This window comes from Cavia porcellus, unplaced genomic scaffold, assembly GCF_034190915.1.
Source record: "Cavia porcellus strain 051 isolate PalLab524CR breed Dunkin Hartley unplaced genomic scaffold, mCavPor4.1 scaffold_5, whole genome shotgun sequence".
Taxonomy (NCBI): Eukaryota; Metazoa; Chordata; class Mammalia; order Rodentia; family Caviidae; genus Cavia; species Cavia porcellus.
Window position 1 is genome coordinate 25120559 of NW_026947488.1, and position 25386 is coordinate 25145944.

Genomic DNA, 25386 nt, shown 5'->3' on the forward strand with positions numbered 1-25386 from the left:
ACCAAAATCACATTCATTTCACAGAAAATTTACAAAAACAGATCATATTCTGGGTTATCACACAATTCTTGATATATTTTTAAAAATTCAAGTCATATAAAAATATGATTGCAACGTGAATTAAACTGCAAACTATTAACAAAAAGATAGCTTAAATCATCTAAATGAACACTTCTAAATAATCTATGGGCTAAATAGGAAATCAAAGCAAAATTAGAAAGTACATTGAACTGAAGAATGATAACACTGAATAAGAATGAAAATACAATATATAAAAATTTGTGGGATGCTGATCAAGGAATACTTATTGGGGAAACTTTATAGCACTAAGTGCCTATTTTAATGAAAACAAAAGGTTTCAAATTCATAACTTCAGCTTTCATCTTAAAATATCAGGAAAAGAACAAATTAAACCAAAACTAAGTACCAGTAGGAGAAAAGAAATAACAAATAATAGGATACAAATCAATAAAAGAGAAAATGGAAAAGTGAATAAAGAAAAGTCAGTAACAACATATCTGAAAAGACTGGTAAATTTGATGAGTACATGGGCAAATCAGTGGGAAAAATTTAAAAAGAGAAAGTGGAATTAGAAACAGATTATCAGTATTACAAATGAAATAGGTGACATTATTACAGTTTCTACAGATATTAAAAAGAAGATAAAATTTAAAACTTACTACAAAGCTACCATAATCAAATCATTGTGGAACTGTCACTATCACAAAAGAACAGATCAATTAAATGAAATAGTGTCTATGAAAAAAATAACAAACTTCACATTTATGGACAATTAACTTTCAAAACAAAGTGTCAAGCCCATTGATGCTCACACAATTTATGCACATGCAAAAGAATGAAATTGGAGCTGGTGATTTAGCTCAGTGGCTTAAGCACCTACCTGGCAAGCGTGAGGTCATGAGTTTGATCCCTGGCGTGCGTGCGCGCACACACACACACACACACACACACACACACACAAGAATGAAATTGGAACCCTACTTCACCAGATGTACAAAAAGTTAACTAAAAATAGGTCAAAGACCTAAAACTATAAAACTCTTAGAATTGAAAACACAGTTATTGAAGACTTGAATTAGGTATTTCTTAAATATGAAGCAAAAAAGTCCAACAAAAGAAAAGATACATTGTCAAAATTTAAAAATTCTTAAGTATCAAAGACAGTATCAATGAAGTGAAGAGACAACCCACAGAATATTAGCAAATCTTGGAGCTGGGGATTTAGCTCAGCGGCATAAACGCCTGCCTTGCAAGCAGGCAGTCATGAGTTCGATCCCCGGTACCGATAAAAAAGAAAAAAAAAAAAAAAAAAAAGACCAGAATATTAGCAAATCTGATAAAAGATTTGTATCCAAAATCTCTAAGAGGTTTTACAACTTGTTTGGTCAGACTCTTTGTGTCCTCTCAAAACTCGTATGTTGAAACCAAACCATGAAGATAATGGTACTAGGAGGAGGGACCTTCAGGAAGTGATTAGACCTTGAATTATTCATGCTTGTGAATGAATCGGTGTCCTTTTAAAGAGGCACAAGCAAGCCCACTTACCCATCCTATCATGTGAAGGCTCAGCAAAAAGGCACCATCTTTGAATCAGAGGCCAGATACTGGATCTTTGATCAGATACTGGATCTTCTGGCACCTTGACTTGGACTTCTCAGCCGCCAAAACTATGAGCAATACATCTTTGTTGCTTGTAAGTTACACACTTTAAGGCATTTTGTTGTATTAGCCCAAATGGATTGAGATACAACTCATTACTAAGAAGACAATTAGCCCAACTTAAAAACAGCACCATAGGCCATTTTTCAACAGAAGGTATACAGTGGTCATTAAAAACACACAGAGATGCTCAACATCATTAGTCATCACGGGACTGCAAATCACACCCAATGAGCACTTCATATTCCTAGGATGGCTACAGTATAAACAACAGAAACGATCAATATTAGTGAGAAAAATGGAAAACCTGGAAACCTCAACACACTGCTGTGGAAATAAAAAGTGGCACAGCTGCTATGGAAACAGCCTGGGTCTTGCTCAAAAAGTTACACATATACCATACGAATGAGCACTTGCACTCCTAGGTACATACTCAAGAAAAACGTATCTACACAAAAACTTGTATACAATGTTCACAGGAACATTACTCATACTGGCCAAAAAATATAAATAATGCCAGAAATTGATGGATGGACAAACGATGCTATTGTTTTTGCAATGAGACACAGTTCATCAGTAACAAGGAATGAAGTACTGTTACACAACCTGAATGGACCTTGAAAACACTATGCTAAGTGAAAAAAAAAAAAAAAAACAGCCACCAAGTCATGCACGGCATGATTCCACTTATATTAAATGTCTAGAGTGAGCAAATCTAGAGGCAGAAAGTACATCAGAGGTTTCCAAACACTGAAACTGGGAGATAGGGTAGGGGCAAAGAGAAGTGGTTGATAGTTTCTTTTTGGGGTGATGAAAATGTTCTAAAACTGATATGATAACTCTTGTACAACTGTGTGGACAACTGGATGCAAAAATCATTACAACATCTGTACAAAACAGTATTGAAACCATTGACTTGCACAATCTAAATTCAAATCTAAGCACAGTTTACATTATTTCTCAATAAAGCTTACATATATTTGCACCAGGGATTGAACTCATGATCTTGTGCTTGCCAAGCAGGCACTTGTGCCACTGAGCTAAACCCCTGGTCCTAGCTGTTCTATTTTTAAAATAACGCCAACATATAAAATTCCTCAAAGGATATAAACTACCAAAATTCATGCCAAAAGATATAGGTAACCTAAATTATCCTGTATTTGTTAAAGAATTGAATTTGTAGATAAAAATTTTCCTACATACCATTAAATAAGGAGAAATAAATTCTGGTGTTCTATTGTACAGTTATGGCAATGATTATGTACTGTATATTTCAAAGAAGCTAGAAAAAAAGGATACTGACTGTTTTTACCACAAAAAATTATTTTTGAAGAGATAAATATGATTTTCCTGATTTGAACAATATACAATATACACATACATTGAACCATCATATTGTACTCTATAAATATAATTCTTATTATCAATTAAAATTTTATTTAAAGTAGAAAAACAAATAATACAATCATTAACACTAAGAAAAACAAAAAAAAGACTGTTTATGAATGAAACTTTTAAGAAAAGATCTTTCACGAGGAAAATCCAAATGCCTGGCATGCTAGCTTAAGCCTATAATCCTAGCTCTGGGAGGCTGAGGCAGGAGGGTCATAAGTTCAAGCCAAGCTGGACTTAGTGACTTAGTGACTAATTTAGTGACTTTGTGAGACTGTCTCAAAAAAAGGGGAGGGGTGGAGATGTACCTCAGTGTAATAGCCCAGGTTCAGTCCCTAATATTAAAGAAAAAAAGAAAAGAATTTCTAAAATTTTAATAAATCTAATTTAGCAATTCTTTTAACAGAATAATACGCTATGGTCAAATGTGCCTCCTCCTAGGTATGCAGGGTTGGTTTCAGATTTGAGAAACAATCAGTGTGATTTATTGTACTGTCAGATTAAAAGAAAAAATGATAGGGTCATCTCAATAAACACAGGAAATCCATTTGACAAAACCCAACATGATTCATGATTTTAAAAATTCTCAGCAAATTAAAAATAGAAGAAAACTTCTTCAACTTAATACAGGACATTTACAAAAACCACACAACTCATGTCATACTGGTACTTAATAATGCAAGACTGGATGCTTTCTCCCTAAGATCCGCAACAAGGCAAGGATGTCCACTCTTTCCACTTCCATTTGACGTGTAGGTTCTAGCCAGAGCAATTATGGAAGAGTGCAGAATAAAAAACACCTCGATTGGAAAGGAGAAAAAACAATCTCTGTTTGCAGATATCATGTTTATCCTTTTAGAAAATCCTACCAAATACACACACACACACACACACACACACACACACACACACACACACAGAGCTACTGTACAGGGGTAATTGAAAGATATGACAAATATTTAAATTTTTAATAAAATTTATGACAGTAAAAGACATATTACCAAGAATGATAAGTGTGCTGATATGAAGGCATGTATTTTGAGTATTTAGGGGGAATTAATAGTAATGTGACTTTTACGGTAATAAATTTTTAAAATTTAAATGTCTTAAATATTTTATGATTACCTTTTGTTGGTCAAAGGGTTGGGACAATTTCTGTCATGTAAGAACTTTATGGGGGATATTCCTTAAAAAACAAAAAAACAACTAGGATTAGCGGTCCCATTTGACCCAGCTATTCCCCTTCTGGATATTTTTCCAAAAAACCAAAACATCACACCACAGCAATATATGTGTACCCACATTTATAGCACTGCAATTTGTAATAACTAGATCTTGGAAACAACCTAAATGCCCATCTACCGAGGAACGGATAAAAAAGATGTGGTATTTTTATACAATGGAGTACTACTCAGTTGTAAAGAAAGGTAAACTCAAGGCTTTTATAGGTAAATGGATGCAAATAGAGACCATACTCATAAGTGAAATAAATCAGACTTACATGTGTAAACACTGTATTATCTACCTAGTGTAAAAAACTACAAGAGTAAATAAGATCCAAAAGGTACAATAGATATTGTGAAAGGGAAAGAAACTACTCAAAAGGAAAGAACAACTGGGATGGTAGAAGAGAAAGAAGAGAAAAAAATATATATATATACATACAAGATAGCTAAGATAATTGTATTACTCATTCTATTAATTCACTGAAAGGAACAGTTAGTGCTTACACTGTTTGATCAATTTTACATGCCTATATCTGGTAACCTGAGCAACTATTTTAAAGACAACAATATGCAATATAATAACCACTGTTAATTTCCTATCATCTTGTTTTGAAATTCTGCATCATTTTTATTTTTTATTATTCTCTTTAAAATAAAAGAAGAAAGAAAGAACTGCATGGCGTTCCTATTTACTTCACGTACCTTGTTCACCTTATCTGGCACTGTGCAGCTTCTGGCTCTTCCCCAAAGTTAAAATGACCGTGAGAATAAGAGTTTTAAACGGGTTCAGGCATCAAGGCAGCAATAACAATTTAACTAAGGACACTTGTGAGAGAGGACTTCAGGAACCACTTTAGAAAGTGGCAAAATGAAGGGATAAATGTGTTTGAAGCTAGGCAAAGTACTTTGAATGGGATTTATAGCAACGTGTCTTTTACTGTAATAAATTTTTAAAATTCAAACATTTACGTATTTTTCCATCATACCTCATGATTAATAAGTAACTTTACAAGATAGCAGGATAGTAGATCAATATACAAAAATCAATATTATGCCTATATATTAGCTGTGAACACAAATTTAAAATTTTTAAATGGTTTTTATAATAGCTGGGGGCTTAGCTCAGCAGCACAAGTGCCTGCTTGGCAAACACAAGGTCATGAGTTCAATATCCCCTACCAAAAAAAAAAAAAAAAGCATAATAATATAAAACACTTAAATATTTAAAAAGTGGAGGAACTTGGATGCGGAAAATTAAACTATTGCTAAGATAAGTACTATATTAGCTTTTTGTCATTCTGGCAAAATACCTGGCATAACTTAAAAAGGAAGGGTTTATCTTAGCGCAAGCTTTCAGTGCACGTTCCACTGCTCCTGGGCCCGTGGTGAGACAGAGCAGCAGGCGAGAGCCCGGGTGAGCAAAGTGGCTCATCTAGGGGCGGCCAGGAGCAGCAAGAGTGAGAGAAGCACCAGGGACAAGAGAGCCTTTCCAAAGGGACGCCCTCAGTGACCTGCTTCCTCCAATGGACCGCGCTTCCGGCATCTCTACGGAGTCATCACTTGATGCGATGAACACCCTCACGATCCGCTCACCTTCCTGGGCCTCACCTCTCAACACTACAGCACTGGGGACTGAGGCCCCAACACAGCAGCCCAGGGAGGACACGTCCTACCCAAACCGTAACAGTTACTCCAAACAATTAAATAAAATGAGAGCAATACATTGTTTATGGGTTACACATACAAATGTACCTTGATTCTTTTTATTTCCCCTTCTCCTCCTAACCCCGATTGTCTTCCCATTTCCACAAAATCTGACTCTGTCTCCTATCATTTTTTATTTTGTTTTTAAAATTATTTATACTTTGGGAGCCTAATATAAAAGAAACCATGTGATATTTAACCTCTGTGTCTGATTTACTTCACTTAGCATTGTGGACTTATGGTGCATTCATCTTCCTACAAATGAATAAAATTAGCCTAAATGGCTGAGTAGTACTCCACTGTGTATATGTACTGTACCATTTTTTTGGGTACACAGAATTGAACTCATGACCTCACACTTAACAGGTAGATGCTGTGCCTCTGAGCTATATCCCTGGCCCTGTACCACATTTTCTTTATCCATTCATCTGTTAATGGGCATATATAGGCTGCTTCCAAGATTTAGTTATTGGGAGTTGTGCTACCATAAACAAGGGTATGCATACATCATGTAATATGATGTCTTTAACTCTTTTGTTTATTTATTTATTTTTTGAGACAGCATCTTGCTGTGTGGTTCAGGCTGGCCTTGAACCGCCAGTATAGTCCAGGCCAGTCTCCAACTCATAGTGATCCTTCTGTTTTAGCCTGCCAAGTTCTGGGATTACAGACATGCACAACTACAGCTGGCATTGGTTTGGTTTTTTGAAACAGTGTCTCTCTATATAGTTCAATTTGATCTAGAACTCACTATATAGCCAGGCTGATGTCAATCACACAGCAATCCTCCTGCCTCAGCTTCTTTAGTGCTGGAATTATATGCATGCACCATCACACCTGGCTTCCTTTGGAAAGATATCCAGAAGAGGTACAGCTATCTGGGTCAAGTGGAATTTCTATTTTTAGGTTTTTTGAGGACTCCCTACTGATATCCATAGTGATTGTACTAGTTTATGCCACTATTTGTTATTTTCGAGCTCTTAATGGTAACTATTCTTACTGGAGTAAAATGGAATCTCAGTACTGTTTTGATTTGCATTTTTTTAAAATCGGTACCAGGGATTGAACTCACCACCACCTGCTTGCAAGGCAGGTGCTTATGCCGCTGAGCTAAATCCCCAGCCCCTTAATTTGCATTTCTATAATGACCAAGGACACTGAACACTTTTTCATGTATTTACTGGCCATTTGCACTTTGTTTTGAAAAGTGTCTGTTCAACTTCCTGTTTTTTTTATTGGGTCTTTTATGTTAAGTGAGATCTAATTTTTTGAGGCCTTTATATATCCTAATATTAGTCCTTTCTTTGAGGAATAGCTGACAAAAAGTTTTGCCCATTCTGTAGGTTGTCTCTTCACTTTGTTGGTGTTTCCTTTGCTGTACAGAGGCTTTTTTTTTTTTTTTTGTACCAGGGCTCAAACTCATGACTGCATGTTTGCAAGGCAGGCACTTATGCCACTGAGCCAAATCCCCGGCCTTGTTTATTTTTGTTTGTTTGTTTTTTGGTTTGGTGTTTTTTTTTTTTTTTTTTTTTTTTTTTTTTTTTTTTTGCAGAGGCTTTTAAATTTGATATGATCTCATTTGTTGGTTGTTGGTGTTATTTCTTGTGCAACTGGAGTTCTGTTCAGAAAGCTCTTGTGTATGCTCATGTCTGCAAGAGTTTTACCTATTTTGTCTCCCAGCAGAAGATAATTCAGCTCTATGATCCATTTCTATTTAATGCTAGTACAGGGTGAGAGACATAGGTCTATATTCATTCTTCTGCATGTGGATAACCAGTATTCCCAGCACCATTTGTTAAGGAGCCCATCTTTTTGGGGGGACTCATTTCAAAACAGTGTAATTATAAAGATAGGTAAAGAGATTAATGGAACAGAAGCATCCAGAGAGGGATACACATCCTCACACATATGGGTAACTTTTTTTTCCATACTGAGGACTGAGCCTGGAGCCTGCGCATGGCAGGCGAATGCTCTACCATAGCACGCTACACCATATCCTCTTCCTAGGTCCCAGACAGCTGGTTCTTGACAAAGAAGCAAAAACAATGCCTTAGAGTCAGGAGAGCTTTTTCAACAAATGGTGCAGAAATAAATAACACTTGACATTTAATCCATATCTCTCACTGTATGTAACAATTAACTCAAAATGGATCATAATTCTAAATATAATACCTAAAATATAAAACTTTGAGAAGAAATCATATAGAAAACTTACAATTTTGGGTTAAGCAAAACTTTCTTATATATGTCAACACTCAACATGGTTTGTAAGAGAACAAATTGGTACAGTGAACATCAAAATTAAAAACATCTATCCTGTAAGGTACTCTCGAAATAAACAGACAAGCCACAGATTGGGAGAAAAATTGTGCACTTTTTATAGAACTTGTATCCAGAGTTCTCAACTCTCCATCATAAAAAATAATCCAATTTTTAAATGGACAAAAGATTTGAGCATATGCCTTACTAAAGAAGGTATATGGATAGTGAGCAAGCTCATGAAAAGATGTTCAAAATTACTGTCATTACAGAGTTGAAAATTACACCACAAATGACATACATACTTATTAGAAAGATTTGACTATACCAAGGGTTGGTGAGGATGTTGTAGAGGAACAAACTCTCAAACACTGGTGGTAGCAAATTAAAATGATATAGCCACTTTGGAAAAGTCTGGTAGTTTTTTAAAAAGTTAAACATGTACCTGGCATATTGCTCAGCCATTCCTCTCTTAGGCATTTATCCAAGAGAAATGAAACATGTTTATACAAAGACTTGCCCACAAATTTTCATAGGAAATTATTTGCAATAATCCCAACCTGGAAATAAATCTAAATGTCCACTAACAAATAAATGAACAAGCCAGCACACAGCTGACTACTAATCAGCTATAAAAAAGAGCAAATTGCTGCTATATGCTACATCCTGGATGAATCTCCAAATAATTATGCTAAATGAGAAAAGCAAGAAAAAAAAGAATACATATTGTATGGTTCATTTGTATAGAATTATAGGAACTACTAACTTGCTTGGGAGAATGGAGGTCAGAGTGGGATGAAAAGGCAGGAAGGGGCGGGGAGGAAGAAAGACAGATCACAAAAGGCCATGAGGAAACTTAGGAGTGAGATGTATAATGATTATGCATTTGTCAAAACTTACCAATTTGGACACTTTAAATATGTGTGATTTACTCCATGTCAATTATAACTCAATAAAAGCTTTTTTAAAAAGGGAAAATAAATCAAGATTATATGAGAAAAAAGAAATTAAACTACCATATCTACATTGGCTCTTTTAACTTGGATGTTCCAAAATTGTCTTGAAATTTTAAGACTCATCTGTTCAAAGATTCATAATCATTTATTTCCAGAATGTAAACATACCTCATTCTGTCACTTGAAGATAACTATGCTGAGATGCTGAGATGCATTTGTACCAAGTAAGATGATGCAATTCTAAATCATTTCTGCTAAAACGTAACGCCCATATCTGAGATCCCACAACTCCATCACTGTATCATCTCCAGTTTTTCCCAAACACAAGAGCTCTCATTCCATCATCAGAATTAAATCATCTCCCCCTTGAGAGTCACTAAATGCAACATTTAGGAAGAGGGATGTGTTTCCACCACAGGAGTGAGCAGGCAGCAGGGAACAGGAACGAGACACAAAAGTGGTGTCATCCCCACCATGAAAATAATTTCCAGACAGAATAACCCCTAGGAAATGACCCCCAAAACTATAGCAGACGCATGTAGTGATCTTTCTGTCTTTTTTTCCCAATATTTTTATATTTTACTTTTATTAATTCTTAACTTGTGGGCTTTTTAAAGAGCAATTTTAGGTTTACAGAAACAACTGAGCAGAAAGTCCAGGCTTTTCACATCCTCCCTGACTTCCCCCTCACCATCGCTCCTATTATCAACATCTTACATTAGTTCTGTAGGTTTTCATAGTTGACTGACCAATACTGATGTGTTATTACTAAGTAAAGTACACAGTTCATGTTAACGTTCATTCTTTGTGTTGTACATTCTACAGGTTTTGACAAATGTGTGGTGTCATGCAACCACCACTACGAACAGTACAGCACAGTCTCTGCCCTAAAATCCCTTGGCATTTCGTCCCTTACTCATCCTTCTTGCCATCTCGCTGTCCCCTGGCAATCACTGATCTTTTTACTGTCTCTGAAGTGCTGCCTTTTCTAGAATGTAGTATGCAGGTAATTAGAAACACAGAGTCTGTAATATTTTCAGGCTGTTCTCTTCCAGTTAATTGCATTAAAGGATCCAGGTCAAAATGGGCAGGGTGGCACATGCATATAATCCCAGCACCAGGAGATTGAGGCAGAAGGATCACTATGAGATGAGCTCAGGAACAGCCTGGGCTCCATGGTGAGACACTGCCTTAAAACAAAACAAAACAAAACCAGGCTACTCCATGTCTTTTTGCAGCTTGATAGTTCTTCCTAAATTACTAAATAATATGCCATTGTATAAATGTGCCAGTGTATTCTTTCACTTATTTATTGAAGGATAATCTGCTATTGAAGGTTATTGCTGTGACTTTCTTTTACAACTCTTCAAATCACGTAAACATTGGAACAATTTACATGTCTGCACTTGAGACCTGGCTGAGGTGGTCTGGACACATGGTTGGCTTGGTAGCTGTAAGGAATGACCTGGAGTATGTGGAGCAACTGGAACTCTCCTGCTGCCAGTGCAAATGAAAAGTGGTATAACTACTTCGGAAGACTATTTAACAGTATCAAGTAAAGCTGAACATATTCATTGTCTGTGACCTGGAAACTTCCCTCTGGGGTATATACCTCCAAAAATAATTTTGTAAGTGTCCTAATATATATCTATAAGAAACTTCAAAGGAATGCTATACAAATAGTCCAAAGCTGAAAATACTCCAGGTGTGTATAAGCAATAGAATGGAGCCAGGTATGGTGGTACACGCCTGTAATTCCAGCACTTGGGAGGCTGAGGCATTAGGATTGCTGTGAGTTCCAGGCCAGCCTGGGCTACAAAGTGAGTTCAAAGGTCATCCTGAACTGCATGGTGAAACCTTGTCTCAAAAAGACAAACAAAACAAAACAATAGAATAAAGTATTAAACAGTCACTCAGTGGAATACTGGGCAGCAATTCAAAAGAATGAATTATCAAGCCACACAACAGTGATAAATCTCACTAACAAAATGATGAGCAGGAGAAGCAAGACACAAAAAAGGAACATTCTACATGATTTTATTTATATGAAGATCCAGAAAGATAAAATTAGGTTATGACTTTAGAAACAGAGATACTAGTTGCCTCTGGGGTAGAAGGTGGGAAATTAACTAGAAGAGGCAGGACTAAGACTTGTGGGAGAGATGGGAATATCCTACAGCCTCATCGGAGTGGTGGTTACATCGTGATGTTCCGTACACTTAAGATGAGTGTATTCCACAACACATATGTTATATCTCAATTCACAAATTTGAAATATAATTTAATTTTCTGGAGTCACTGACTCAGAAAAATGGTCAGCATCAGAGCAAAAGTGGCTGCAGACAAGCAGGACTAACATGACCTTATTTATGCAAAATCATCTACACAGCTGTACTCCATCTACAGATGACTTCAAAATCATCCAGGCTATCACTTAGGAGACTTGCTGTATATCAGATACTTCCCAGGCACTTTATCACATCACTTAACGACACAACCTCATAAAGTAGGGCATTACTGACCCACCTGACAGATGAGGACTCTAAGGCACTGAAGGCTTGGGTAATTTGCGTGGAGTTAACCTGCTAGTAAGTAGCACAGATAGATAGGAATCCAGGCCTTCTGGCACCAGAGCCACACCCTTATGTAAATCCCCGAACCACGAGCAGAGCCCACAAGGCACCATGCAGTCTGGTTCCTGCCACGCTCTGGTGCTTGTCCTTCTCACCCCAACATTCCAGGCTCACTACAGTACTGTTCTTTCTCTTCCCTGAAGACCTGACTCTCTTACTCTACAGTCTGTGCATTTGCGGTTTCCACAGCCAGCAATGCTTGTTTCTCCTCCTCTTCACAGGCTACTTTCCCCTCATTCCTAGGTCTCACTCGAGCACTGCCTCCTGCAGGAAGACTGTGACTTTCACCATGGGTCCTTAACGTCTTTTTCTGTGGGCCTCATCACTGTTTCACCTGCTTTTGAGTTTCTGAGGGCCAACATATGTCCATGTCACTCAGAGCTGTCTTCTGCCCACCACGAGGTCTGGCACAGAGTGGGCCCTCATGAAATATTTGTTGAATGAATAAATGCATCCTCCAGGGCACACTGACATCAATATGTAGTCACAAGAGGAGGTAGATCCCAGAGGATATTTATGCTAATCTTTACACCTCTGTTGGATATTGTTCCAGTAGGCAGGTCTGATTTTCCAAGACCTCAATGTTTCCCTTCTCTGGGGGACCTGAGTCCACAGCCCTACTTCTCCTGCCTGCCCACACTCTCCTGGCTCTCTCGACAGTCCCAGTGGGCAATGTATTAATAAACTGGAGGGAGAAGGTCACCCAGCTCCCAAGCACTGAGCCGTCCTTGACTCCGGCAGGCGCAGATGAAATGTACCGGAGAGGGGAGAACGGCTCACCAAACACTGAGCACGTGTGAGCTATTTCTGATTCCCACTCGGCCAGGCCCAGCACATCTGCTGTGTAGCCTTGGCAGCCTGGTAAGCAGCGGGTGGAACCAATGACCAGTCACCCCAGTCATGCATGCACCTGCCTTGGCCACAGCCATGCCAAAAACAGGCATTTGGCTCCAGGGCAAGACCCTCAGCCTGGCATTTGTGGCTCTGAGAGACCTGGTCCCTGCCTCTTCTCTGTTTTGCACTTAGAGTTCAGTCAGGGTCTCCCTCAACTCTGGGCCTTTGCATATGCTCTTCCCTCTTCCAGGAATGGCTACTTTGTTTTCAGAGGTTGACTCCTTCTAATTTAACCCACAGCTCTCAGCTTGGACCACTCCCTTCTCAAGGGACCATTCCTGATCATCACCCAGCACAGGCGCCCCGATCCTAGGGCTTCATGCTATCACAACAGGTGTCCAGATGTTATCTTCAACATCTGCTATCCCTCTCCTGGGCTGTCAAGTGGTTCCCTTGGAGGCCTCCACCTCCATGCACCTGGTATCCAGCAAGAGCCTGGCCCACAGCAAGCACAAATCCTCATCTGCCAAGTGATTACAAAAGGACGAAAAGTTCTCCACATGCTGAGAAGGGGCAGAGGAGCACTAAGGAGTTTAGAGGAGGTGGGAGGCAGTCAGAACAAATGACTGAGTTTGGCTGTGACTTGGACATAAAGGGTCAAAGACATGTGGCCTTATGCGATAGGGAGAGTGTAGAGGGAGATGCATGCACTGAGGGTTAAGTCAGCTAAAGGCTGCCCCTCACCCTCCCATCTGTCTTATTAGTGTCCCCTCACACAGCCAGGAAGCCCTGGAAGTCCTAGGCAACCTGGCAAAGGGCTCAGGAGGCTGAGACTCCAAGTATCAGGTGTGGCTGCTCACAGCCCTGCCTCCTTCAGCCCTGAAAAGTACATTTGATGCCGAATCTGTACAGAACAGACGAGTCTGTCTAAATATATGTGCTCCCCAATGCTGGGGAGGGGTGCATAAAACAGGCCTGTAGTATTGGGAGAACCAGGGCACTGCCAATGGCCCACAGCCACCTTCCTCAGGGCAGAGGAACCTTCTACCTGATACCAAAGGTCAGGGCTATGCCTAGCTGGGTCCTTCTAAGCAGGGTCCCTACTGCCTGGCCCTCCACCTAGTCGCTGATGACTGGAATGTGGGCCATGAACACACCAGGCCAGTGGCGGAGGAGGCGACACAGGAATGGGTCTGGAGGTGGGACCACAGAGGCAAGGCGCAGAGAAGGAAGCTTCTCTAGCAGGGTCCCACAGAGGCCTGGGGTCTGTGAGCCAAACATCCTGGCTCCTAGGCCTCTTAGGACGCTCGTATTTCCAAGAATTCTCTTCAGCTTCCTGAAGTTCTCCCAAGGATCTTAAGCTGTAGGATAGGGATTTATGCTGTGTGGATTCAGAGTTAAGAAGCCCATGAGTCAGATCCATCTCCACTCCCAAGGCCCTCAGGCAAGTCACACCAGAGCCTCAGTTTCTCTGTCTGTAAAATGAGGACAAGCTCATCTCTGCATGCAGAGTGCACGCTCCTTGTTCCTGGCTTCCCAGGGAGGCTAAGGCCCTCTCTCTGGACACTGATCTGGACTAGGGGCCAGGGTGGGGCACCACAGGGTTCCAGTGGTGGTCTGTCACAAGAATAAACCAGCTGCCATTTCTTAGGCACTATTATAGGCCTACATATGCAGGGCCACATTTACTCCCAAACCATGCTTCTAAGGCAGGCAGTAACAATGTTATCCCTTGGGGGACAGGAGAAACTGAGGCTGAGCAATGTCTCTGAAACCTGTTCAAGGTCATTCAGCTGATGAGAAGAGCTGTCCTCAAACTCACACCACTCCTAAAAATCAACTCATTGCCTGGCAAGCATGAGGGTGTGACTTCCGGTACAACAACAACAACAACAAATCAACTTACTTCCTAAGACTGGATAAGCCTGCTGGTGATCCCCCAGGGAGGCCCAGCCTATGGCTTCCTTGGGACTGAGGCAGATGCCACCCTTTCACTCAGTTTTGCTCTTTCAATTATAAATACAATCAGAGGAAAAAGCTTGTTCATTAAAACAGCTGGACACTCATGGCTGCGAAGTTGATTTTAAACAGGAATAGAGGCCTGCCCTCGCCTGCTCACACCCCAGGTGGGACAGTGCTGGGCTCTGAGCATGGGAAGCGTGAGTTCAAATCTCCAGCCTCAGCAGCTGTGGCTGGGTGACGTCAGGAATATTACTCTTCCTCTGTTTGCCTCGTTGCCCCTTCTTCCTAGAGTCACAAAGCATACTGGAGAGACAGCTGACACCACACTCTGACGCAGCTCACCTAGAAAGAGCCTAAAGCACTCGAAGCTGGCCATGAAGGCTCTACACTGGCTTCCTTCAAAGTTCCTCCTGGAGGCACATTCTGTGAGGAGAAAATAAATGTTACTGCTTTAAGCTACCGACTCTGGGGCTGTTTGTTCCACAGGACTAGATAGCTAATGAAGATGGCAAGCCTAAAGACAGGCAGAAGAGAAACCCAAGAGGCAGGAGCTACTTCCTCAGAGTATAAAAAACCTGTGCTCAGGCAGGGAGGCCTTCCCTTCCTCCAAGACCCCTGCTCTGTACAGAGGAGCACTGCTGCCAATCTTCCTGCCTTGGGTGCTGCTCCTTGTTACTGTGGACAACACAGAAACAGATCTGACCCACTGAGCCTGTTATGTACCAGCACTGAACTATAAGTGCTCCCTCCATCTTTGGGTGTGTGTGTGGGTGCGTGTGTGCGCGTGTGTTTGCGATGGGATGAGTACTGGTGGCTTTGCACTGAGCTATATCCTAAGCTCTTTTTATTACTTATTTTATTTGAGACAGGGCGTCACTAAGTTTCTCACGCTGGGTTTGAATTCAGGATCTTCCTGCCTCAGCCTCCTGCGTGCTGGGAATACAGGCATGTGTCACCACTTCTCCCTTCCCTCAATCTTTAGACAATGACTATCCCTCATGCCTAGAATAAACCATGGTACCTGGTAAGTGTTTGTATCACTCAGTATACCCTATACTGCAGGAATAAGTCAATCCCCATTGTGTGGAGGCCTCAAAAAACGTTTTCAAACTGTCCGACTTTGCCCAGGATGGAGAGTCTTGGCTCTGCCAGCTGAGCAGAGGGGCAGCCCACCAGCTTCAGGCATCCCACAATGCCAGGGTGGGGAGGAAGGGAGAGGAAAGAAGAGTACCATGGGTCACACAGGGTGGGGATGTTGTGTGGGGCACCTGCCTCATGTGCCCCCAAGAAGGCCACCCTACCTCTCAACCCAGCTGCCATGCTCTGCCTGCCACTTACCTTCCTGACTGTGCGCCTACTATGTGCAAAGCCAGATGGACACTGCTGACATCAGACTGGCCCCTGCCCTGGAGGAACCCTGGCTGGCAGAGACCCTCATAGTCCAGTTTTCTGGGGGATGTGGGAACTCACATAGAAGAAGGCAGCATCCCTGGAAGGCAAGGGCTAAGCCCAGCCTTGAACACTAAACAGGAGTTAACCAAAGACTTCTTAGGAAGATACTTTTAGGCTGAGGAAATAGTAGAGGCAAAGGTTGGATGCTGGGTGCAGTGGCACATGCCTGTTATTCCAGCTACTTGAGAGGTTGATGCAGGAAGACTGCAAGTTCAAGGCCAATCCAAGCAACTTAGCAAGACCTTGTCTCAAAATAAAAAATTAAAACAACAACAAAAAGGCTGGGGATGTAGCTCAGAGGTGGAGCACTTACTTAGTATGTGTAAGGCCCTTGAGTCAAATCCCTAACACCACACACACACACACACAGAGGCAGAGGCTGGGAGGCTATAGGGCCTGTGGACCTGCAGGTTAGGCGTGATGAGAACAGCTGATCTACAGAGATGCACAGAGGCAGGTGACAGAGCACTGACTGCCTCACTGAGGGCTCTGGGCCACAGAGAGGTGGAAGCACCCAGTGTGCTTCCTGAATCATCACTTTGCCTGTGTACAGAGGACACAAGAGGAAGAGATCAGGTAGGAGACTGCAGGCATCTTGACCAGAGGTCTGAGATGTTTGAGAATGGGATGGAGGGGCAGAAAGAGCCTAGTCTCTGCTTTGTCATAGCCCCCGCACATACCCTAGGATTTCAGACAGGAGAATGTCTCTCCGCTGGCCTCTGTTTGTCAAACCCAGCCCCCTAATAGTTCCTGGAAACCTCAGGACTGGAGGGTCAGGGAGACCCCCGTCCGGTAACCATGCCTCCCAGCCTACTCACTGCCTTTGCCCTTCATCTGGCTGGCATCAGCAGAGGGAGGCAGCAGACTGGGTCAGCAGAGGCTGCTCAGGCCTGGCCTTGGCCTTGGCAGGTGGGCAGGAAGCCCGTGATCCATGCTAGTGCTGGGAAGGCCTGGGAGTGACTGTCCAGGAGAGCACTTGGGTCTGCCCTGCTCTGGAGCCTCCAGTGGCTACCTGGTTTCTTTCAGTGAGACGCACCAATGCAGGAGAGGCTGGAGGTGGAAAGGGGAAGTTCAGCTCTACTCCAGCTTTGTGTAGGACCTCAGGAAAGCTGCTCAAATGACTTAGACACTGTGATGGCCCAGGGTCAGCTAGATATATGCAGAGAAAACTATCCAGGAGTCCCTTGGGGTCCAACCCCCATCTGGCCAGGTTCTGGCCCTGCCTAGGCAGGCTGCTTCACCTCTCTGAGCCTCAGTCTCCTCAGCTGTCAGCAGTCTACCCTATGGCTCAGCAGGATCATGTGGCCCAGCTCTGATTCTGCTTCATACAGAACTCCTCCTTGCCTTTTCCAGGTTTAAACCTTTAAGTCCTCAAAGTGTTCCCCACAAGGGCTTGCACCAGTTGTCATGCCCAGCCAATGCCTTCCCACACCCAGGTCTCAGCCTTGGGTCACCTCCAGGGGCAGTCCTTTTGACCCTGAAGACCAGCTAAGGTCTTGCAGTTCTTCGCCGTAGCAGTGCCTGTCACTGATAGGAGTTCACAGTCATCTGGGAGGTTATGTAATGGCTGTAGACCTTCCCAGAGGATCACGGGCTCCACTGGGCAGGCATGGGAGCTCATTTGCTCCAGGCACAGTGCAGGCACTTGACATGTGTTTGCTGACTGAATACTTGGAAGAAGAAAGGGAGATGGGGAAGGTATGCCCTGAGGGGTAACCATGTCTACATTATCCATGTGTTAATGTTTCAAGTATCTGATAATATACAAAATGCTGGGCCTGGGTGGGAATAACATCACACACACACACACACACACACACAAACACACACACACAAACACACACACACGGGATGGGGAGGAGCCAGAGGTGGCCCTATCTCCTAGCCCACTTCTGTATTCTCCCAGAGGTGACCAGAACTGGCAGGGGTGGCCAGCTATGTGGCTTATCCAAGATCCCCTAACTGCCCAGAGCCGTCCTGCTTCTGTACATCCATGCTGTCCCTGGAAGGCCTCACACTCAGTTCTCCAGGAATTCTTCACACCCCAGTGGTGGCAGGTCCCTGGAAAAGGTGAGAGATGCTGACACATCCTTGCCTGCTGCCACACCTCTGCTTCGAGGACAAGAGCTGCAGGTTGGCAGGGAGAAAACCAGAAAATCTCAGCATTGCCATGCAGGGCCCAGGATATGGGCGGGGCAGCCACACACTCTAGACTCCTGATACCTAGACAGGAAAACCAAGACCCAGAGAGGACCCAAGCAGGCCACAGTCATCCAAATGGCCTCCTGCCCAGGGTCTGCCTCTCACCTGATGCCCAAAGCACACACACCTGGGTTCAGCTCCTAGATCAACCGCCCACCTACCAGCTATGCAGCCGTAGTTTCCTCAAATGTGAAGTATAGATCACAGTACTTCACTCCCTCAACTGTGGGCTACACACATAGAAAACACAGGTTGTAGAGAGCCCTAAAGCCATCTCCAGTTACAGGCCTGGACCCCAAGTAGCAACCAACCCTGCTTGTAACTACAAAATTGCCTGGCTGCAGAACCAGAGCCCAGCCCCTCAGAACACAATGCTCACACAGGCAGCCAGCCAGGCCCTAGCTCCCACCCCAAGTGGATGAGGCAGAGCTGAGGTGATGCAGGGCTTGGTGGCAGCCAGAGGAGAGGCAGGCAGGCAGCTAGGGGTGGTAGGAAGAACCTCTCTCCTATCTTCAGCAAACCCAGATCCCCATTTCCAAGCTGTGTTCTAGTCCTCAGTCCACAGTAGGTGAAAGGAAAGGCCCTCCCCCTCCCTCCAGCAGGGGTTGCTAGGGGTAGGGGTGGGGGACAGAGGTGAGTGGGGAACCAGGCAGCAGTCCAGGGTGAGAACACTGGGGGCTCTCTGACACGCCTAGATGGAAGCCCAGATCAGTTCACACCTGGAGATCAGAGGACTGAGCTAGCAGAGCCTCAGAGACAGCCTCAGCCTCACCCACCTCCGACCCCCTCAAAGAGCTGGAGATCATAAAGCCAGAGAGTGTAGGCACTCAGTCAAAGGATGCACAGCAGCAAACCAGCCCAGTATTCTTAGTGTAATTCCTCAAATACCCAGCACTCATCTCCTGACAACTACAAAGAAAAAGCCCCTGAAACCAACTGCTCTCTGACACCAAGGGCTTATTAATCATTATAGACAAATACCTGAACCCTAACCCCAGGCCCTGAGGTGCAGATTCTCTGTCTGGGGCCCAGAGCAGAGCTGGGTACACAGCAGATGCTCAGTTAGTATCCCATAGGTCTGGCACCATGTCTAGGCCAGGATGCCTGCCCTATGTGTACACCACCATGCTAGGGTCCACCCCCATTGTGCGCTTCCTCAAGATGCCCCCCTTGCACAGCACCAATCGCACTAACCACCTGTGAAGCAGATGCCAGGAGACAGGGCGCCTGCAAAGGCTCTGTCACACTGAAGGGTGATGCAAAGGCAGGGCTGCCTTCTTCTCAGCACCACCCGTACCCCTGTGACTGACTCTGGGGACCTACTGCTGGGGACCACTGAATGGTTCCAGGAATTAGATATTTTGTCTTCTCTCCTTAGTGGGTGGACAGTCTTGGTCATTTCTTATTACCCATGTCACCTCCCCGTGGCATCCCCAGGAAGCCTGAGAGATGGGCCCACTACTAGAACTGAGTGCTGCTGGGGAGCAGAGTTCCTACCAACACCCATGCCTCAAACTATGACCCTCATATTCAAATGGGGCTGCAGGCACAGGTGGCTCAGTTTGAGATTGCTTATGCAGGCCTGGCTGGGCTCTACCTCCATTGGGTACACTCTTGCTCCCCAAAGCCAGGAACTGGATCTGCTACATTTGATCTCAGCTAATGCCCACTGTCCACCCCCTCCCCCTACACTTGCAGGTCAACAAATGGGATTTTCAGAACCCTCTGAACACAGGGCTAAGACCAGACTCCAAACACTCACTGACTTGGATCCAAATCCTGGTGCCACTGCTTTATTAGCTGTCTGGTCTTTTTTTTTTTTTTTTTTCTTTTTTCCAGTACTGGGGATCGAACTCACGACTGCCTGCTTGCAAGGCAGGTGCTTATGCCGCTGAGCTAAATCCCCAGCCCCTAGCTGTGTGGTCTTAAACAGCTTACTAACACTCTCTGTGCCTCATCTATAAAAATGAGGTCAACAATAGGGCATCATGGGCACTGAAACCAAAGCCAGATGTAAGCTATGTGGATTCAGTTCTCAGTAATAAAGGGCTCAGCACCATACATGGCCTGAGAGATGGTCAGTAATGCTTTGTTCAATAGATAGGTTTTTAAAAAGTATTAGCCAATGATACAGTTGTTATTATTATTAATCATCAACATCATCAGGGATCCCCAAGCCTGGTTTTGCAACCAGCCCTGGTGAGGGGTGTAGCAAAATTCTCCAAACAAAATGTGCTTCCATTCATTTTGGGTTTTTGAAAAGGCCACGTCAGACAGCTCAGCTCAGCGGGGAGGAGGCGGCGTTGCGAAACCCAGCACAGAAGGATTCTAGGCCCCACTCATCAGCTCGGGAAATCATGTTCCATCAGCAAGGGGGATGGCCTGATGTGATGGCCACCCCCAGGACCAGCAATTGGGACTCCTGGACTGTGGGGCTACCCCCAACCTCGGAGTAACCCTGGGCGGTCACCCAACCTCTCTAACCTTTAGTTTCCTCATCTGTCAAATGGAGATAATGTCTCTTTTCATTCCAACCCAGGGAATCACTAAAAAGGATAAGGATTAAAGGGGTTCTGCAAACTGTAGAGTGCTGAACATACCCTAGAGACTTCAGGGTTGGCCTACAGTAGTTTCCAAGAGATTACAGAGCAGGAGTGGAAAAAAAAAATAGGCAGCCCCTCCCCTTCATCACAAGAGATGAAAGCCAATGTTGGGAATCTCAAAGGGCCCACAACAGTCTGATGAAGTGCAATGTGGGCCTGTAACTGGTCCTACACACCAGCGACAGCTGTTCTCAAAAGGTGCCCACTAAGAGCATGCATAGTGGGTATTTCTTGACCCTGAATCAGATCCTTCAACCCTTAAAGGATAGAGTCACCTGTTAGAAGGAACTTCTGAGCCTCACCAGGGCCCTTGGGCCCCAACCCTGGGCAGTACACCTGTTGCCTACCAAAGCCACTAGAACAAACCTAGCCCCATTCCATCCTATGACAGCCCCAAGAATGCCCAAAGAAGCAGGACCTGAGACCTCCCTTTTTGGGCTGTCAGGACTGTAGACTCTAGATAGGGGAAAGCCTCTGAGATCACCAGGTCCAAGGCTGGGAGCCCAAAGCTAGGACACACCTCACCCAAGAATGCAGAGCAAGTCAGTAACAGAGTTCTGGCACCTACTGGCCACACAGCCAAGACTGCACACTGTCCACCTTCATGACCAGTGCCCTGTGGTAACCCTCAGGAAGGCTACTTTCTCCTACAGGGACACATAGCAGCTCCTGCAGTCTCAGGACCACACATCTGTCTTCCTGTCTTTATGCATGTGGTTCCTGCAGCCAGCAGGCTTTTCTCCCCACTCTCCCTCCACCCACACCCCAGTCCTCCAAACTCAAACCAAGTGCATGACCTCCAGAATGCCCTTCTAGCACATGGACAACACAGCTCCCCATCACTAGGAAGGGCCTGGCAGAATGGCTACAGTTTACAGGATGGATCCGCATCAATTTGATCCTGTATGCCCAGAAACCTGGCACAAAGCTGGCACTGAGGAGACCAGGAAACACTATTGGCCCAAAGGAGCAATGGAAGATTGGGAATTGGAGAGAAGAACAAACACAGTGGCCTAGTGAATAAAAGATATACGGGTGATGATGTGAGCAAATGACTTGATGTGAAAACAACTGCTTGACCAGAAAGGCACAGGCATACCCTAAGGATGTACAGCCTGCCCAACATGGCCCTTCGCTCTCTTGTAGAGCCTTTGGGGTCCCACAGTTCTGCTGGCATTTTAGAGGCTACTGGCCTATAACTTCCACAGTGGCCAAGTGCCTCTGGGTTTGCAGGAAGCCACAAGGACAGTCATATGGGTGACTGGGCCTGGCCAAATACAGCCCTCCATTCAGAATGGCTCACCTCATGCTAACAAAACAAATGGACCCAGTGTCCATGCAAGCTAAGATCTGTCCTTGGTGCCAGGAGAACAGCGTGAAGATGGAATCCTGTCTTTCCTATGTCAACTGGCCCAAGACACAGCTGAGAAGGAAACATGTTTCTGGGGTTAGTAAAAGCAGAGGCCTCAGGGATGTGGAGACGATGACAGGGACACGTAGGCCTGCACATCAAGGAGGGCTTTCCTCTGGAAGACAGGCTGAAGCTGAACCAGCATGAACTGGAAGCAGGCCTGGAAGACCAGAGCCAAAGAGGGGAGGAGGAAAGTGGCAAGGCTAGGAGCTGTGGGCATTTATTGAGCACCAACTACACACTTTCTAAAAATTATATCTGAATTTAAGATTTTATTAGTTTATACCTCAGAATGTTTACATGGAAGTGTTAAAATGAAGGCGACCCAGAGAATGACATTTTTAATGCTTTTCTGAATGAATGAATGAATGATTGAATGGATGGAAGGAAGAAAGAAAGAAAAAAAGAATTTCCATCAATCACAGATGCATGGTACTGTAGAGACCACAGCTCTCTGTCATATGAAGTGCTTTAGACACCATTTCTTAATATGCTAAAAGTGCTGGCATTTATGAAGCCAGCAGACCATAAACTTCACAGAAGCCTAACAAGACACCAGTGGGTGCCCTCATATGCAAGATATGTTGCAGAGTCCTCTAAAAGCTCCAAAATACACGTGGCAAGCTTAGTTCCCAAGTGCTGCACAGAATGCCTTCAAAAGCACCAAGTCAGCTGCCAGGCAGCCTCGTGCCCTGGCCACAGCCCTCAAACCTGCGGCTCCATCTCAAAGCTGGCACTGAATGCTTCCCCTGGTCCCACACAACTCAGATGTCAGACCCTGTCTACCACACACTTTCTTTTCAGGTCAGGCCCTGCCCAGTACCCCCAGCACCCAGTACAGTCTGCTCTGGCTGCTGATGGATGAATGAGGGAGTGCACCACGGACCTACACAGGCACACTCCCAGAAGTTGAACAGTCATTTCTCAGCTCCAAGGGGACTCAGGAGCCCCAGCCCACTCCTGCCACAGCACAGGCCAACACACCTACACCTGCCCCATATGCACAGCCTGTTAGCCGCTGAGAACACACTCGAGTCTGCTGCCTGAGTAGCCACTGAAGGCCAGTTTTGGGGCCTGGTGGAGGCTCTCAATAGTGTAGTCACCGATCAGCCAAGGTACCAGCTCTGTGGCTCCACCCAGTCCTACTGCCCACCAGAGTCTAGCTCAGGCTCCTTAGACCACCAAGGTTCCAGGCAGCCAGGAATTTTTCTGGTAGAGAAGGGAAAAGAGAGGTGATCAGCAAAGGAGGGACAGAATTCTACTGGGGTCCTCCAGGAGGATTCTGCGATGGTCTTGTACAACCTCTTGCCATCGGCCTGGCAGGAAACACAGCACCCTCTACAAGTGAAGGTACTGAGGCAGAGGCAGAAGGAGCCAGGAACTTCCCCCTGACCCCAGAGGCCAAGCAAGGGGGAGACACAGAGCAGTCCACTCTCCCTTGGGGTTGGGGCCTGCAGCCCCTCCCCCTCTGTCATTGCTACTTCCAGGCAGGTGGTGATGCGGGAACCCTCCCCTCCTCAGCACTGTCCTTTAACATTGGGACTTCTCATTCTCAGATCACCCCCACTCACAACTGGCCTTCACCAACCCACAACCCCTCCCCGTTTTACTTCCCCCCACAATATCAACAGTCTGTGACAGCCTCCCTCCGCAACACAGGCAGCGAGGAGCAACTGGAGAAGGGAGAGGGTCGGAGGGACAGAGGGCTGGAGGGGGATCGGAGGCGGAGGCGGCAGGTTCGGCCCAAACAGGCCAGGGGCCATCACATATTAAGGTAGCAAATGTTCCCTCCTAGCAGGCCCGGAACATCTGGACCCAGATGGCCTCCGCAGCCACCTGGCCCATCTCTACCCGCTTTGAACGCGAACCCCTTTTACCTTGGGGCGCCGCACGTGGGGGCCTCCAGAGGCCATGTGAGCTCCCCCCAAGTCCAGATGCCCGGGTCAGCCCGGCCCCTCCCGGACACGCAAAGAGGGAGGGGGCGCTATGCAGCGAAAGGGGGGTCCCCCGCCCCACATGCCAGGTCCGAGGAAGGAGCTCAGGAAGAGGGGTGCTGGCAAGGCAGCTCCCGGACGACCAAGGCGGGATCCGCGGCAGCTGGGGTGACAGAAGAGCCCCGGCGCCGGCACCCTCGCTCCGAGGCTGGCTCAGCAGGGGAGGGGTCCGCCTTACCCCGCGCCGCCCTGCAGGGGGACGGCAGGCCCGAGGAGGGGGCTTCTCAGTTTTGACAGCTCCGTGACACCGGGAAGTCCGTGGGAGAAAGAGGCAGCACGGGGGTCCGGCCCTGGACAGGGACTCTAGGCCCCGCGCCGCCGCCCTCCGGGCTGAGGGTCAGGGGCGCTGCTGGACGACGCCACCCGGAGCAGCGGGCTCCCCGCAGCACGCTGCCCTCGGACGAGGCTCCGCGAGCCCCGGCAGGGGGAGGGGGCTCTTCTGCGCCAGCGCCGCCCCCGGCTCGCGGAGGTCTGCCCGGGAGGAGACACGGACTCGGGGGTCTTGCTGGGGGACGCGGCGCGCCGGTTCCAGAAAGGGGGTCGCGGGCATCGCGCGCCACCCCCGCGCCCTCACCTGTGCGCGGTCACTAGCCGCCTCCGGCCCGCTCGGCCCTACGCTGCGCCGCCGTGGCCGCCCGGTCGGCTCGCAGGTCCGCCCGCCTAGGCCCCGGGCCCGGCCCCGGTCCGCGGGTGCCCCATGCTCTCCTCCGGCCGGCGCGGCGCCCCAGATGCGGCTGCGGGAGGAGGAGCCGCGCGGCCCGCTCCCGGGAGCGGCGGGGAGGGGGCGGGGGGCGGGGAGATGCGCGCGGGGGAGGGGGCCACGCGGCTGCGCCCAAAACCAGGCGCGGATCCGGACGCGGCCCGGGGGGAGCGCTGGGGGGAGAGCGGGGGCTGCGTGGTTCCCGGCACCCCACCCTACCCATGCTCCCACAACCCGGGGCGGGGGGGTCTCCGCAGCCGTCAGCGCTCGATCCTGAGCCAGAAGAGCGCTCGGAAATCTGTGGCCGGTGGTCCAGAGAGGGTAGGCTACTAGAACAGGGTCACACAGTGCGGGCCGCGGTAGGGCGGACACCGAACC

The 25386-nt window shown here is 45.9% G+C and overlaps 1 protein-coding gene across 6 annotated transcripts in view; it reads right to left on the minus strand.

Moving 5' to 3' along the window:
• The window catches only part of Dlgap4 (DLG associated protein 4), a 177716-nt gene extending 152670 nt beyond the window's left edge, over positions 1-25046 (minus strand). For 5 of the 6 annotated variants that reach the window (XM_063248391.1, XM_063248393.1, XM_063248395.1 and 2 more), the window contains exon 1: positions 24883-25044. The gene's annotated coding sequence lies outside the window, so the exon portion shown is untranslated. Of the gene's footprint in view, positions 1-24882 lie in introns of all 6 variants that reach the window. The other variant, XM_063248397.1, reaches the window with a different exon arrangement.
• Positions 25047-25386: the final 340 nt, after the last annotated feature.